The sequence below is a fragment of the Schistocerca americana genome, chromosome 2 (genome assembly GCF_021461395.2).
Source record: "Schistocerca americana isolate TAMUIC-IGC-003095 chromosome 2, iqSchAmer2.1, whole genome shotgun sequence".
Classification (NCBI taxonomy): Eukaryota; Metazoa; Arthropoda; class Insecta; order Orthoptera; family Acrididae; genus Schistocerca; species Schistocerca americana.
Window position 1 is genome coordinate 413,133,190 of NC_060120.1, and position 15,804 is coordinate 413,148,993.

Consider the following 15,804-nt stretch of genomic DNA (forward strand, 5'->3'; position numbering starts at 1 on the left):
TTTCCACTAAATTTCTGTTAATCCTTACCTGTTGCTCTGTTGTCGGATCATGCCAATGATATTGAAATCTATGCGGCTCATTTAAATTAGACTTCCTTTCATCACTGAAAATCGCTTTATCCTATTCTGAGATCTGTAGCATATATTTTTCAGCAAACTTCAATCTACGCTGATTACATTTGAGTGTCAGATAGGGTTTCTGCAGTTGTTTCTTGAATGCAAGGTATTTGTCATATGGTAATTACTGGCAACTGTAAATCAGCATTAAGTTGAGAAGAATATTGGTTTGTGGCCCTTGCTTTGCGCAAAAGTAGTCCTTCCTATACCTCAGATAATTTTCTCCTTTGCCCATATTTTCCGTTCCGTCCATATCGTGCACCCAATGTAACGAGATTATTAAACACTGCAATGAACAGATCAATTGCTTAGCGATTTGATTATCAGAGAGTCTCATTTCCTTGTACGTAATGATTTTCGCTTTTTCATCACATGGTAATTGTTTTCCTCGCGGCACTGTGTCAATCGTGGTTTATGTACTCAACACGCACTGGCGCTAATGACATCTGTTTCCTATCAACAGGAAGGCCACGTACGCACACACTAACACCGCACAGAGCCGGCTGTCTTTATACAGAGTTCCACTCTCTGCCACCTGAATCGTTGAAGTCTTGATATATACTGTGCTGTTTACATCACATGCAGTATCATTTAGTTGCATTTGTCGATATACTGGAATTCATACTATCGCATATACATTGTGAACAACTTATCCAGCCGACAATGTTAATTATCATGCAGATATCCATGCCTTTACACTGATTTCCACTACTGTACAAGAAATGAAACGTAGGTAATCTCACTAATACAACGGTTGTCTAAACGGTTAATGCATAACGGAAACTCGGACACACTGAAAGAGAAGCTTCAGAATACTGTGACTAAAATTAGTGCAAATATTCTACGGTACATAAGAAACGATGAGATACGGAGAGAATTTAGTAACACCTTATTCAAAAAGTAAACGGTGTTGAGTCATGAGAAATATATATTTGTTAGAATAAGTCTTCAGTGACTCTTTCAATTTACTACAAACCTATTACACTTTTCTATAAATCTCCTTTCACTGCGGAGACCTCTGCGTAAAGTTGTACTCTCTCTTTCAATCCGTCTGCCTAAAAGTCCTTCCTTTGGTAACTGAATCGGTCGACGATTCAGTCTTAATTTTTCACGTTGTCGTCAAACCTTTGGCCACCAGTCTAATGGGTCATACGCCTGGCTGCGAGGTTGTGACTGTATGGCAGGTCGCCGATATATTTCCAAGGGAAATACTGGACCTCACCATCGGTACAGGTAACTGTTTGTGGACGTGTGTTGCCTTGGAAGGCTACCTTCGACGAAAGTTTTTCGTGCTGTTGATTTTTGATGGTGCTTTTTATTTTGGGATTTTCGCAGTATGCATCAGCTTATGCGTTGAACTTTGTTCCATGAAATCAGCCAAAAGAACGCCATTTTGCTACCAGAAAACCATAGTCATAATTATTCATTTCGAGTAACTAGACTGCTTGAACTTTCTCGATTTCTTCCGAAGTTGGATGGTGGCACTGCATTGAAATTTTTTATGATGTTACGTTAGCGTAGGAATCCTACGCCTCGGTCGCAAAGTGTGAGAATTAATTATGTCCAACTTGTCGATTGTTGTCCTTAAATGCTCGTTCCCTTGAAATTCTTTGCTGCAGCGTCGGCCGGCAAACATTTTCGGTGCGGAGCTTCCATGACAATCGCAAAAACGGTATGCGTGCAATATGAAGAAATTCAAATATTTTCAAAAGATTGTGTCCACAGTTCGTAAATATTTTAAAGATGTCGTGATTACCTCCAAAAAATGGTGAAAAGATTTCATTATTTAATTACCAATTTCGACCCACAGACCACCATCAGGTTCATAATTTGCATAATATTAGGCAAGATAAAGTCATTGGCGTCAGACAATACAATCCATGAGTTTATCACTGTTGTCACATAGTCATAGGTGACGGATGTAGCATCTTTAAGTGCACTTGCTAGCACAGTTTATATCTGACGATGTAATTTATATTAAGATTTGATGACCGAGTTGAATTCATGAATTTCACTATCTGACACCAACGACTTTATATCGCCTGATATGATATGAATGCGTCTGTGTGTCTGACAATGGTCTGTGGACCGAAAATGGTTGTTAAATAAATAAATTTCATCAGCAGCTTTTGTCGGTAACCATGAACTTTCTCAAATGAGGAAATTCGTCACAGCACCAGTAGTGAATCATCAATGTGGTCGCAATTTTTGGTCAGTAATAATTAGAAAACAGACAGAATATGACAGCAACGATGTTACGTTTAAGGTAAAACACCTAATGATATATTATAAATTTCCAGATCATAGTTACAAAACCATTATATTAAGACCATCACTTATCTATGTATTTACAAAGCACTTGACGATGACAATTTCCCGAAATGGGTGTATGAGATAAAATATAAGCAACTTACATAGCAGTGTAGCTGGATATTATTCATAAATAATCATGTCTTTAAAAGACATGTTTTTCACTGCGGGCCTCAAAGAACAAGAGTTATGCATCCATTCATGTCCACTGTGCGTTCCAACGAACTTGTGAAATTCCAGCAGGACAATGCGTCACCCCACACTTCCTGAATTGCTACAGAGTGCCTCCAGGAACACTCTTCTGAGTTTCAACACTTCCGCTAGCCACCAAACTCCCCAGACATGAACATTATTGAGTATATTTGGGATACCTTGCAACGTGCTGTTCAGAAGAGATCTCCACCCCCCTCGTACTCTTACGGATTTATGGACAGCCCTACAGGACTCATGGTGTCACTTCCCTCTAGCGCTATTTCAAACATTAGTCGAGTCCATGCCACGTCGTGTTGCGGCACTTTCGCGTGCTCGCGGGGGCCCTACACGATGTGAGGCAGGTGTACCAGTTTCTTTGGCTCTTCAAAGTATATGACTTCTTCATTTCAGTGTGTAGCCAACCATTACAACAGTGTTCCTGATAAGTGCTGCGCTTTGAAAGAAAATATGCAATCGATCTGACGCTTACAGTACTCCACAAGTAGAGAAATCTTAAGCAAATTATACACGCTGCTTCAAAATTCATATTATAAGCTTCTAGGGGCTATTGAGTGGCTTAGAAGATAATGTTTTGATTAGGAACCCATGTCCAGAAATGTACCGTTTGGATGTACAGTACACTGTTTCTGAAACACATGTCGAGCTAGATAACGTAACATAACATACCAAAAACACAGTGGAAGTGAATGAAAGTGTGAGAGCCTGTCGCTGGAGGTTACCCAGTCGTACACAGAAATTTTTACGTCGCACGGAATGAGATCAGCGTGACTATAGTGCCAAATGGAATGGGCCCCGCAACACGAGGCAGTTTAAAGGACGGAAAGGGACAGTGTGTGTCAATCATCGAGTGGTAACGGTGCACTGTGGTTGTTTTCTTCATCACAAGCTCATAGCCCGGAGACAACATGTGGGTTACCTGATATGGAGAAGAGCCATCGGGTAAGTGGAAGAAAGATGAATTGTGACGAGCGTAGTCCAGGAGTTTGGTATTGCTCACAGCATCGTTCCCCGTACGTTGGGAGCGTTCCGAAGAACTGACGCTGGCGTCCGAAGGACAGGTTGATTTCCATCTTGTTTTGGTGACCCATCCCTTATCGTGGGGGGAGGCATAAAGTCGCATGGGCGTCCTGCCCTCCAGGTCTTTGAATATGGTACATCCAATTTTCTGCTGCAAAAAGTATAATTCCTTCAATAAACATAACACATAAAAAAGTCAGTAGCCAGGGTAGAGCATACTAAGCTTTTGGGTGTACATATAGATGAGAATCTTAATTGCAAAAGTCATATTTTGGATCTCCTAAAGTGACTAGGTTCAGTAACTTTTGCAATCAGAATAATTGCCAGTTTTGAGGATGTAGAGATTAGTAAGCTAACATACTTTGCATACTTCCACTCTCTGATGTCATACGGAATAATATTCTTGGGCAACTCAACACTTAGGTAAAAGGTATTAACTGCTCAAATGAAATTAGTTAGAATAATGTGTGGGGTACATAGTCGCACATCTTGCAGGCATCTGTTTAAAAGGTTAGGAATTCTTAGAACTGCTTCACAGTACATTTACTCAGCAATGAAATTTTTTCTCAACAACATAGACCAGTTTAAAATCAACGACATTCATGATTACAATACCAGAAAAAAGAAAGACCTACACTATCCTTTACTTAACCTATCCTTGGCACAGAATGGGGTAAAATATACTACTATAAAACTTTTTTATAAATGAAAGACAGACAGCAGTAACAGTTTCCAAAGCAGATTGAAATCATACCTCCTTGACAACTCCTTCTATACCATAGACGAATTCTTGAATATGAGTAAATAAATCTGGAGATCTAATAATGCATTTTGTGCCATTTAAGGGAATGGGATAGATAATAGAAATATTTAGGTATAACACTACAATGTAAAAAAAGAACACTTGTTTCCTGTGCGCATTTCTTGTGCATTTGACACGTTCTACATCATAGCGGTTTTTTCGTGCTATTGACCGATGGAACACGTAACTTACTAACTAATTAACTTCATTGCCTTTTCAGGATCATTCGGTCCTGACTTCATTTTTGTGGACGACCGTACGAACAGCGCAGGTGGTGGAGCTCTTGAAGCGAGAGGGTAGTCGGCGAATTCAATATTCGGCCCGTTCCCTCGACTTTAATCCCATCGAACACATGTAAGACGCGTTGGGGAAACATGTTGTAGCCCGTCCACGTGCACCAGCCACTGGTCAGCGCACCATATTAAGAAAAATGCCCCTCCTTTTCTACTGTCTCTGCCATGTTTCCGAAATTGTATTCCAAGGAACATCGCTCTTCAAGTGCTCTGAGAAAAAACTTCCTAATAACACGGCGTTTTTCTTTCTAGATATTTAGACAATACGGATTTTTAAACAATTTTATTTTTATTTCTGTGTCAATTATAATCTGAAACTGAATTAATCTTGAATAAAACAAGTTTTTCTCATTTATTATACTTCTATCAACAGTCAAAATAAAGGAGGTTTTTCCATCAGAGTACCAGGATTCTCCAAGCACTTCGTCACAGAAAATGTTTGGGAATTCCTTGTTAGAGGACCATCATAAATAGAGGTGACTTCAATATAAATATTGTATTTGAGTAAAAGTGTCGTTTGTGTTGGTCTCATTGCGTATTTGTTACAGTTGCGTTCTGTACTTTACAGTCTCAGTTCTGTCTATGGATGATCCAAGTTTCAGGAAACTATGTTACGTGGGAGTGACGCTTAGTACGGAAGTTACTTTTCGTCCTGAAGTTTAGCACACCAGCGTAAGTTTGAGGATAGGATCACTTTCAAATCTCGCACTTCACGGTACGCTTAGAGCGGAGACAATGAACTCTGAACTGTGTGCCGCACTAGAGTCCATGCCATGAGTACTAGTCGCCCCGTTCTCTCCCGTTCCTGAGAAACTGTAGGCTATCCGTTGAGGAACTGCTGAAACATTATCTGTTACTAACAGGATTTATCAAAAGTTATATTACTTCTACAGTACCCTTTTGCATGTGTTACTGCTTATATCAAGCATCATGATGTATCACCTGTTAAACATAATTGTCAGTTACACCCTATCTGTAGAAAATAAAATATGGCTTTGTTGTTTTGATCGACAATTTTATCAGCAGAACTGCCGCTAGTTTCCATAACCAGAGTTGAGAGTTATTTTGAAAGTGTTCAAATATGTTAAATGAGTTGCACAATTATGCTAAAATTGATGCAGTTTGCTCTTAAATGACCTTGTAAAATGAAAGTGCTACTGGAGATTGGCTATAGGGTGGGTCATAATGCATGACATCTCAATCCAAAATGGCGAAGGGCAAAAATTTAAGACTCCACGATGGTGATGGTGAAAATAATTAAGGAGTGCTAATAGCACTGTGAGTATTTAAAAAAGTGTTTTTCATCCATAAAATGACACAACCAATCACAATACAGTATACCAAGGAGGCCTTTAAAACCGAACAGTCAATCGAAATGTAATCCACCATCTTCTAAAGTATATAATTACTTATCCAAGATATTCCCAATTCTACAGGATGTTTTATGAGATGTAAGCTACATCTCAAATCCGTTAATTGTTGCATTGTTCACAAGTATTCGATTATTTATCAAAAAATATGTAAGCACACACATCTCTCATATATGCACACAGCAACAATAAATACCTTGTGGATGTATCAGTAATTCCACATGTGTATCATTTATCGAAATTGCATCAGCACCTAACGTTCTGCCTTGCTAGTGAGCGTCATCTCACTGAAAAAAAATGTTTATTTTCAAATATTACGCGACTTCACTAGTAAATTCCATCTCCTTCTGTTTTATGCTTCATTGATGAATAGTACTTTTGCATTAGTGTCTTCAAATGACCCCCCTTCTAAGTCTGTTTAAAATTATTCACAATCCCACTACTTTTTCTGTATGTCATTCTAAGCTCACCTGCGAGTTCTGTACCAGTTTTAGTCTTTTTAGTGCGGCAACTCATCAATATTTTGAATGTAGATCAATTACATACTGATTACAACAATGAAATATATCTTACTTTTATCCACTGCTGTCGGTGTTTCTTCTGTAGCCATATTACTTACGTAAAATAATAATTAAAAAAAAGTCTTCAGTCACAATCATGATTTTATCTCTATGCATAAGCCATTCCAATCCCTGCTGCCCCATCTTGAGATGCCTTCACAGTTTACATAATTTTTTTCAGATCTAGGCTAATTATGATCCTAGTAAGATTTCACTGCTGTAATAAAAAGTGGCAGTGTATGAACGTAAGTTTACGAAACGAAGGCTACTCGAAAAATAAATTGCAGTTTGCAGTAGTGGATACATGGTTTTGAAGCACAGTGCGAGTAAACATGTTTATGTACGTATATGCACTTTCCATTCTACAACATATGTGTAAACAGAAGTCAAAACAAGTCATATAATTTCGAATGTAAAGATGCTGCATTTCTGTAGATACATGTGTGCTATTATTTCAAGGAACATACAAAGCTGCTATATTATCAATTATACAGATATCGTTATTTTTTTGTAAAACAAATATTTGTGAATAGGCCAGATGTAGGTGCATCTTATCAAATGGTTTCACTACTGAATATTGTTTCTCTAGCAAAAAATTATTGGAATAACTGTGGCTGCTAATCTGTGTTTGTTGATTTAAAATGTTTTCAAAAGTTTTTTCTATGTATAACATCATTTCTGGTTGTGCTCATGGATCAAGATTGTTGACATGGTTTTCTGTGCGGAGTACTGTTGTGGATTTCACTTAGTCTTTGCCTAGGGTATATGCAGCTGTCTGTTGTGGATTTACGAAAGTGGTTAAAAACATCAGTGTGTTCTTTCCAAGGTGTACGGAAAATTCTTGCTGTTTGGCATGTGTAAAATGCAGGGCAACTGTTACACTGTAATTTGTGTATTCCACTGTCATCTATTATTGGGATGTTTATGTTTACTGTATTGTGTGAGGTAAGTGGTGTCCAAGTTCGTTGTTTGTGGAGAAGGATATTTTGATCATCAATGACAGAAGCCGCTACAGTTGTAAAAATTATTTTTTTCTAAAACGGAAAGTTCTTATGGAGGATTGGTTACTTAGGACCACAGCACGTTTCTGGGCTCAGTTATTCGAGACTAATACGTTTTTTATTGCTTTGGTTGTTGTCACTGGTTTTCATTATTTTGGTCTTATTTCTGATTTTATTAGTGTGATCAATTCTGCTGTGAGAAATGTTCCTTAAAAATCTTTCACTCAGCTATTTATAGTAATAGGTATTCTTAATGTGATCAGTATTGCTCTGACTTAGATGCTTCTGCTAAATTGCTGGTAAGCCATAAATGTTTTAGAGATTTCTTTCCATTTTCATTAGTTCTTCCACAGCTTTGTATGGGTACAAATTAGTGACAGTTTGGGACTATGCTCTCTAAATGTGCTATATGAATTCTCGAGTGACATTACATGAATAATGTGAATTTACTTTGGGTGGACCCTATTGATTGGTGTGCACTGTATCCACTTGCAAACATGGTAATCCGTAAATGATGCCTCACTGCTACATAAAAGAAGTTAGCGTTCACTGCAGCGGGTGCTGGTTTGTGGTTTCTTAGACCTGTTGTTGGCGGTTACATTAATTAATATTTTTACCATCAGATAGACTGAGTAGTCCACTCGCATATGTTATAGTTACACGATCTCTCGCGCCTGTATTTTAACTATGTGTAGCTTGGTATGGGTCGGATGGGTGTGTATGAATCACTGATGAATCGAAAACTGTGCTCATGGAGTTACATTCTGCATTGACCCATGCCTACTGGAGCACGCTCCATATAATCACGGTCCATATAACCCCCTGTCTGTCCTCAAGTGGATCCATGTATGGCACAGTTTACTTCCGGACAGTTGCAAGTTTTGTAATGGGGTATGGGATCTTGGGCTGTTAATATACTTACGTTCCATTCAACGGTGGTTCCCGCTCATTTAATTGAATACCTCTGTCCCTTTGCACAGGTTCCCCTCTTTGAGAGGCTTTCTGGTAGGTCTAGGATTGAAGAGGATGTCCTGTTGCATGTCATGTACCAGGAATGCACTATTTTAACATATTTTAACCTATTTTAAAATCAGTTATGCATTATTCATGGACTCACATTTCAGTTCACGAACAGGTTTTTTTCTAAGAATTTAGCTTTTCTTATTTTACTATGTGAATGGGTGTTATTATTCATTTATAACTTTGCAGATGCACCTGAATATAGACACAGGCCCAGAAAGCGGGCTGCGCTTTGAGTGCTTTCCTTTTTTAAATAATTTTTACAACTGTAGCAGATTTTATCGCTGATGATGAAAATCAACAGTTGTGCATGTCCCGTCAAGAGAAAAATATACTTTAATTTTGGTGTGATTGTTTGTGTATTGTAGTATCAGTGGAGGTTTGTTTCCTGTAATGAAAAAATTATGTTCTTCCTTTCAATTAACAATAGTGAAGTTAAGAAATTTATGAATTTATTTTTAATATATAAAAGTAATTTTGCAAGGACCAGAAATCATCTAAACATGAAATAAATTCATGAAGACTGTCAGAGCACCTGAAGATGACCCCTAAGGTCTCGAAATGCGTCATACATTGAAATAAAGTCACGATTGTGACTGAAGGCGGTTGTTCTTTATTTTGCGAAAATAATAAAGTCACGGAAGAAACACTGACAATAGTGCATAAAATTACCTTATATTTGTCTAGCCAGGCACTAAGATTAGTGTATTCATTTAAAAACACGAAACTAAAGATAACCAAACTGGCCTTCCGCATCATATTTAACAAAGAATGTGCATTTTATAGTTTAATACCAAATTATGCTAACATCATGAAAAAATGTTGTAAACAAGCAGCCAAAATAGTTAGCAGACAGTTTGAGAAAGTCTGATTACGTGATGAAATTAAGCTACAGCACAAACAGAAACAAGAACTTAATAGTTGCCTTTGCCACCTGCATCTTGAGTTACTAAAATGCTACATCTGCTAGAAATTAATTATGTGGATGACTATTTTACAATCTTATGCACAAAAATTAGAACCCCTCTAGTTGGTAAACACACAAAAAAATTGAGCCCCTTACAAATAAATACCGCAGTGTCCATATTAATTTAACTTCTAATACATAGAATTTCTATGAAAGAGTTATAAATAAAAGAAACATTAGTTTCACAGATACAGAACAAATCAAAGGCCTTATAAATATCAGACTAATGTTTAATCACTATAAGTTAAAAAACTTTATGGGAAATACAAAGCAAGCTACAGATATGGCCAACTGAAGCCATAATGAACAAATTGTCATAGCACGCACTACTGATAAAATTAGCAAGGAAAGAAAAACAAACGAAATGTTGAAAAACTTTGAACAAAACCTCAATGCACAAGATGGATAAATGAAACTCCACTGTAATCCTGCACAGAGGACAACAAAATTATTAAATTGAATCACAATCCAACCACTAAATTCCAGCAAAAATTAAAGAAATACTTAAACTCTCTTTCCCCTGTTTGATAAATAAGTAAAATGTTAGTAATTAATGAACTCTACTTCCGCCAAACTCATCACAACCAAAGGCACAAAACTAACTCTCCAATTAAGTGGATTGTTAACTTCAAGAATACACCAGTATAAAATCTTTTCCAACTATTGAATAATATCCATGGAGAATTTCACACTTTTGAAACAACATACTCATTAAAAAATACATGTTAGTTAACAATGCTCATTAAACAAGTAAAAATTCCCAGTGAAGCTAAATTTGCATTTTACTTCGTTAATCTATTCACAATATACCTGCCAAAGAGACAATTGTAATTATCAGAAAAAGTTAACTAACTATACCAGAGTTACAGGAGTTGGTCGATCTGCTTGAACTAGTATTATCGTATAACTACTTCTGATTTACTAATAAAATTTACCAACAGAGAGAAGACTTAGGTACGGGTAACACGAAAAGCTTTCTGGCTCACAAATTCATTAAACAATTAGAAAAAAATTCTTTTGAATAGGCAGTTTATTAAAATGTCCTTCTCGATGAACAAGAGACTTTGACATCTCTTACCTCCAAGAGGAAACTTATACATCCCAGTAACAGAACAGAGTGGAATAAATAAAGTAAAATGTAACAGTTGCCCTGCAATCTACTGGACCAATTAAAAATAATGTTTCGCAAAGAAGAATCTGCAGAAATCACATTGAATGAAGAAATGGAGTTTTCAGCCACAATTATTTCATTAATTTTAAAAGGTCTTTTTCCTGAAGAAACAAATATTTAATAGTGCAACTATCTAATAACGTACAGGCAAGTCTGACCTAATCTCAAATATTTATTTTACCAGAATGAAAAGTTCTCCTTTTATAGCAGAGGAATGGCGAATTTTTCTTGGCAGGAGTCAGGAATGTGAAATAAGGGAACCAGCTTTTCGACTTGTCTGGCAGCTCCAATAGTATTCAAATCAAAATATCTTGACATATTTGCACTTTTTTACTTGTTAGTAGTAGTAACAATTATAAGGGACTTAAGTCTATAAATAAGATGCAAGCGTGCTAACACCTTGCAGGTAGCAGAGCTCACTGCGCTGGAGAAGTAGGGTTAACTCCCTTCCCAGAACATACACGCTTTTCTGTGGTGTGGTAGCAGTTTTTTATTCTGCTTCGCAACTTTTAGTGTATTATAATACTGACTTTAGACAGCTTGGGAACCGATGTACATTTTTGTTGGCTCAGTTGACGACTGATACAGTATAAGTTGCTTTTATTGTCTGTCAAACCATGTTGCTTATATTGTGGCAACGGTAAGGATTTCAGAAAACAAAGGGGCGGCTATTAATTACACGTATTTTTCTCCTAATAAAATTTCAACCGATTCACACAAATTTGAAACACAGGAATGAGGCATGTAAAAGAACTCACCGTAGACGAATTTTTTGCGCTGATATATATACCGTTCACATAAATTTGTCCGAATTAGGACAGTTCTACATATTGAGGTCAGTTGCAACTCTTTACCGGAAATTCACAGTCATCTCGAAAACGACTTGTTTATGGACCAATGTACAGTACATTTCTTTTATTTCCGTGAATGATCACAAACCGTTTGGTTCTTAGACCATCGATTTCCATCAGAAATGACCATCCTCAGATATGCAGCGAAATGTGGGACATGAAGTAAAAGTAGTAGAGAGATTACAGCTTAACAATAAAATATGCCATAGCAACAGATTATTGCTTTCATGGATGCGGAAATATGTGCTTAAAACATGACGATGAATGCCTATTTATAGTATATCATAACATAATAAAACCGTTGCGGTATCGTCAATTGCGCTATTGCTCATAAAAAAAAACTGGAGCACAGTAGCCAAAACATATGTTTGTGCCGTAAGTTCGATAGATGTCGCTGCTGTAATTCTACACATATGCCACAACCATAACATACGGTAACCGTGGTCTAGGGGTAGCGTCTTTGATTCATAATCAAAAAACGTCTTCGGTCCCGAGTTCGATCCCTGCCACTACATAAATTTTGATAAATAATCAGCATTGGCGGCCGAAGACTTCCGGCATAAGAAGTCAGCCTCATACTGCCAACGGCCTTGTCAAAGAGGGCGGAGGAACGGATAGAGGTTCAGGGCACTCTCTTGTCCCCGGGGTGGGAAATTGCCCCTAAAGGCGGAAGAATCAGCAATGATCAACGACATGAGGATGCAGAAGGCAATGGAAACCACTGCATTAAAGACACGTAACGTGTATCCACAGGACATGTGGCCTGTAATTGAAGAACTGTCATGATGATCTTTCCATTGGCAAAAGATTCCGGAATAGTCTCCCATTCGGATCTCCGGGAGGGGGCTGCCAAGGGGGAGGTTACCATGAGAAAAAGATTGAATAATCAACGAAAGGATAACGTTCTACGAGTCGGGGCGTGGAATGTCAGAAGCTTGAACGTGTTAGGGAAACTAGAAAATCTGAAAAGGGAAATGCAAAGGCTCAATCTAGATATAGTAGGGGTCAGTGAAGTGATGTGGAAGGAAGACAACGATTTCTGGTCAGATGAGTATCAGGTAATACCAACAGCAGCAGAAAATGGTTTAAGGGGTGTAGGTTCCGTTATGAATAGGAAGGTAGGGCAGAGGGTGTGTTACTGTGAACAGTTCAGCGACCGGGTTGTTCTAATCAGAATCGACAGCATACCAACACCGACAACGATAGTTCAGGTATACATGCCGACGTCGCAAGCTGAATCTGAACAGATAGAGAAAGTGTACGAGGATATTGAAAGGGTAATGCAGTATGTAAAGGGGGACGAAAATCTAATAGACAGGAGCGACTGGAATGCAGTTGTAGGGGAAGGAGTAGAAGAAAAGGTTACAGGAGAATATGGGCTTGGGACAAGGAATGAAAGTGGAGAAAGACTAATTGAGTTCTGTAACAAGTTTCAGCTAGTAATAGCGAATACCCTGTTCAAGAATCACAAGAGGAGAAGGTATACTTGGAAAAGGCCGAGAGATACGGGAAGATTTCAATTAGATTACATCATGGTCAGACAGAGATCCCGAAATCAGATACTGGATTGTAAGGCGTACCCAGGAGCAGATATAGACTCAGATCACAATATAGTAGTGATGTAGAGTAGGCTGAAGTTCAAGACATTAGTCAGGAAGAATCAATACGCAAAGAAGTTGGATACGGAAGTACTAAGGAATGACGAGATACGTTTGAAGTTCTCTAACGCTATAGATACAGCAATAAGGAACAGCGCAGTAGGCAGTACAGTTGAAGAGGAATGGACATCTCTAAAAAGGGCCATCACAGAAGTTGGGAAGGAAAACATAGGTACAAAGAAGGTGGCTGCGAAGAAACCATGGGTAACAGAAGAAATACTTCAGTTGATTGATGAAAGGAGGAAGTACAAACATGTTCTGGGAAAATCAGGAATACAGAAATACAAGTCGCTCAGGAATGAAATAAATAGAAAGTGCAGGGAAGCTAAGACGAAATGGCTGCAGGAAAAATGTGAAGACATCGAAAAAAATACGATTGCCGGAAGGACAGACTCAGCATACAGGAAAGTCAAAACAACCTTTGGCGACATTAAAAGCAACGGTGGTAACATTAAGAGTGCAACGGGAATTCCACTGTTAAATGCAGAGGAGAGAGCAGATAGGTGGAAAGAATACATTGAAAGCCTCTATGAGGGTGAAGATTTGTCTGATGTGATAGAAAAAGAAACAGGAGTCGATTTAGAAGAGATAGGGGACCCAGTATTAGAATCGGAATTTAAAAGAGCTTTGGAGGACTTAAGGTCAAATAAGGCAGAAGGGATAGATAACATTCCATCAGAAGTTCTAAAATCATTGGGGGAAGTGGCAACAAAACGACTATTCACGTTGGTGTGTAGAATACATGAGTCTGGCGACATACCATCTGACTTTCGGAAAAGCATCACCCACACAATTCCGAAGACTGCAAGAGCTGACATGTGCGACAATTATCGCACAATCAGCTTAACAGCTCATGTATCGAAGCTGCTTACAAGAATAATATACCGAAGAATGGAAAAGAAAATTGTGAATGCGCTAGGTGACGATCAGTTTGGCTTTAGGAAAAGTAAAGGGACGAGAGAGGCAATTCTGACGTTACGGCTAATAATGGAAGCAAGGCTAAAGAAAAATCAAGACACTTTCATAGGATTTGTCGACCTGGAAAAAGCGTTTGACAATATAAAATGGAGCAAGCTGTTCGAGATTCTGAAAAAAGTAGGAGAAAGCTATAGGGAGAGACGGGTCATATACAATATGTACAACAACCAAGAGGGAATAATAAGAGTGGACGATCAAGAACGAAGTGCTCGTATTAAGAAGGATGTGAGACAAGGCTGTAGCCTTTCGCCCCTACTCTTCAATCTGTACATCGAGGAAGCAATGATGAAAATAAAAGAGAGGTTCAGGAGTGGAATTAAAATACAAGGTGAAAGGATATCAATGATACGATTCGCTGGTGACATTGCTATCGTGAGTGAAAGTGAAGAAGAGTTAAATGATATGCTGAACGGAATGAACAGTCTAATGAGTACACAGTATGGTTTGAGAGTAAATCGGAGAAAGACGAAGGTAATGAGAAGTAGTAGAAATGAGAACAGCGAGAAACTTAACATCAGGATTGATGGTCACGAAGTCAATGAAGTTAAGGAATTCTGCTACCTAGGCAGTAAAATAACCAATGACGGACGGAGCAAGGAGGTCATCAAAAGCAGACTCGCTATGGCAAAAAAGGCATTTCTGGCCAAGAGAAATCTACTAATGTCAAATACCGCCGTTAGTTTAAGGAAGAAATTTCTGCGAATGTGCAGGCCGGTGTGGCCGTGCGGTTAAAGACGCTTCAGTCTGGAACCGCGTGACCGCTACGGTCGCAGGTTCGAATCCTGCCTCGGGTATGGATGTGTGTGATGTCCTTAGGTTAGTTAGGTTTAATTAGTTCTAAGTTCTAGGCGACTGATGACCTCAGAAGTTAAGTCGCATAGTACTCAGAGCCATTTGAACCATTTTTCTGAGGATGTTCGTCTGGAGTACAGCATTGTATGGTAGTGAAACATGGACTATGGGAAAACCGGAACAGAAGAGAATCGAAGCATTTGAGATGTGGTGCTATAGACGAATGTTGAAAATTAAGTGGACTGATAAGGTAAGGAATGAGGAGGTTCTACGCAGAATCGGAGAGGAAGGGAATATGTGGAAAACACTGATAAGGAGAAGGGACAGGATGATAGGACATCTGCTAAGACATGACTTCCATGGTACTAGAGGGAGCTGTAGAGGGCAAAAGCTGTAGAGGAAGATAGAGATTGGAATACGTTAAACAAATAATTGAGGACGTAGGTTGCAAGTGCTACTCTGAGATGAAGAGGTTAGCACAGGAAAGGAATTCGTGGCGGGCCGCATCAAACCAGTCAGTAGACTGATGACCAAAAAAAAAAAAAAAAAAAAAAAGATGGAGTGCAACGAATAGAGAGTGCAATAGGTAAAATGTATATTGGGCTTTCCAAAAGTGTAGGTTATTACAGCGATAAAACGCGGTAATTAAAACATGGTTACAGCTAAATTTAAAATTGTTAAAAT

The 15,804-nt window shown here is 38.4% G+C and overlaps 1 protein-coding gene across 1 annotated transcript in view; it reads left to right on the forward strand.

Annotated features, from left to right (window-relative positions):
• LOC124595240 (macrophage mannose receptor 1-like) overlaps positions 1 to 15,804 on the forward strand; it is a 77,514-nt gene that overhangs the window by 46,147 nt on the left and 15,563 nt on the right. The window lies entirely within an intron of this gene.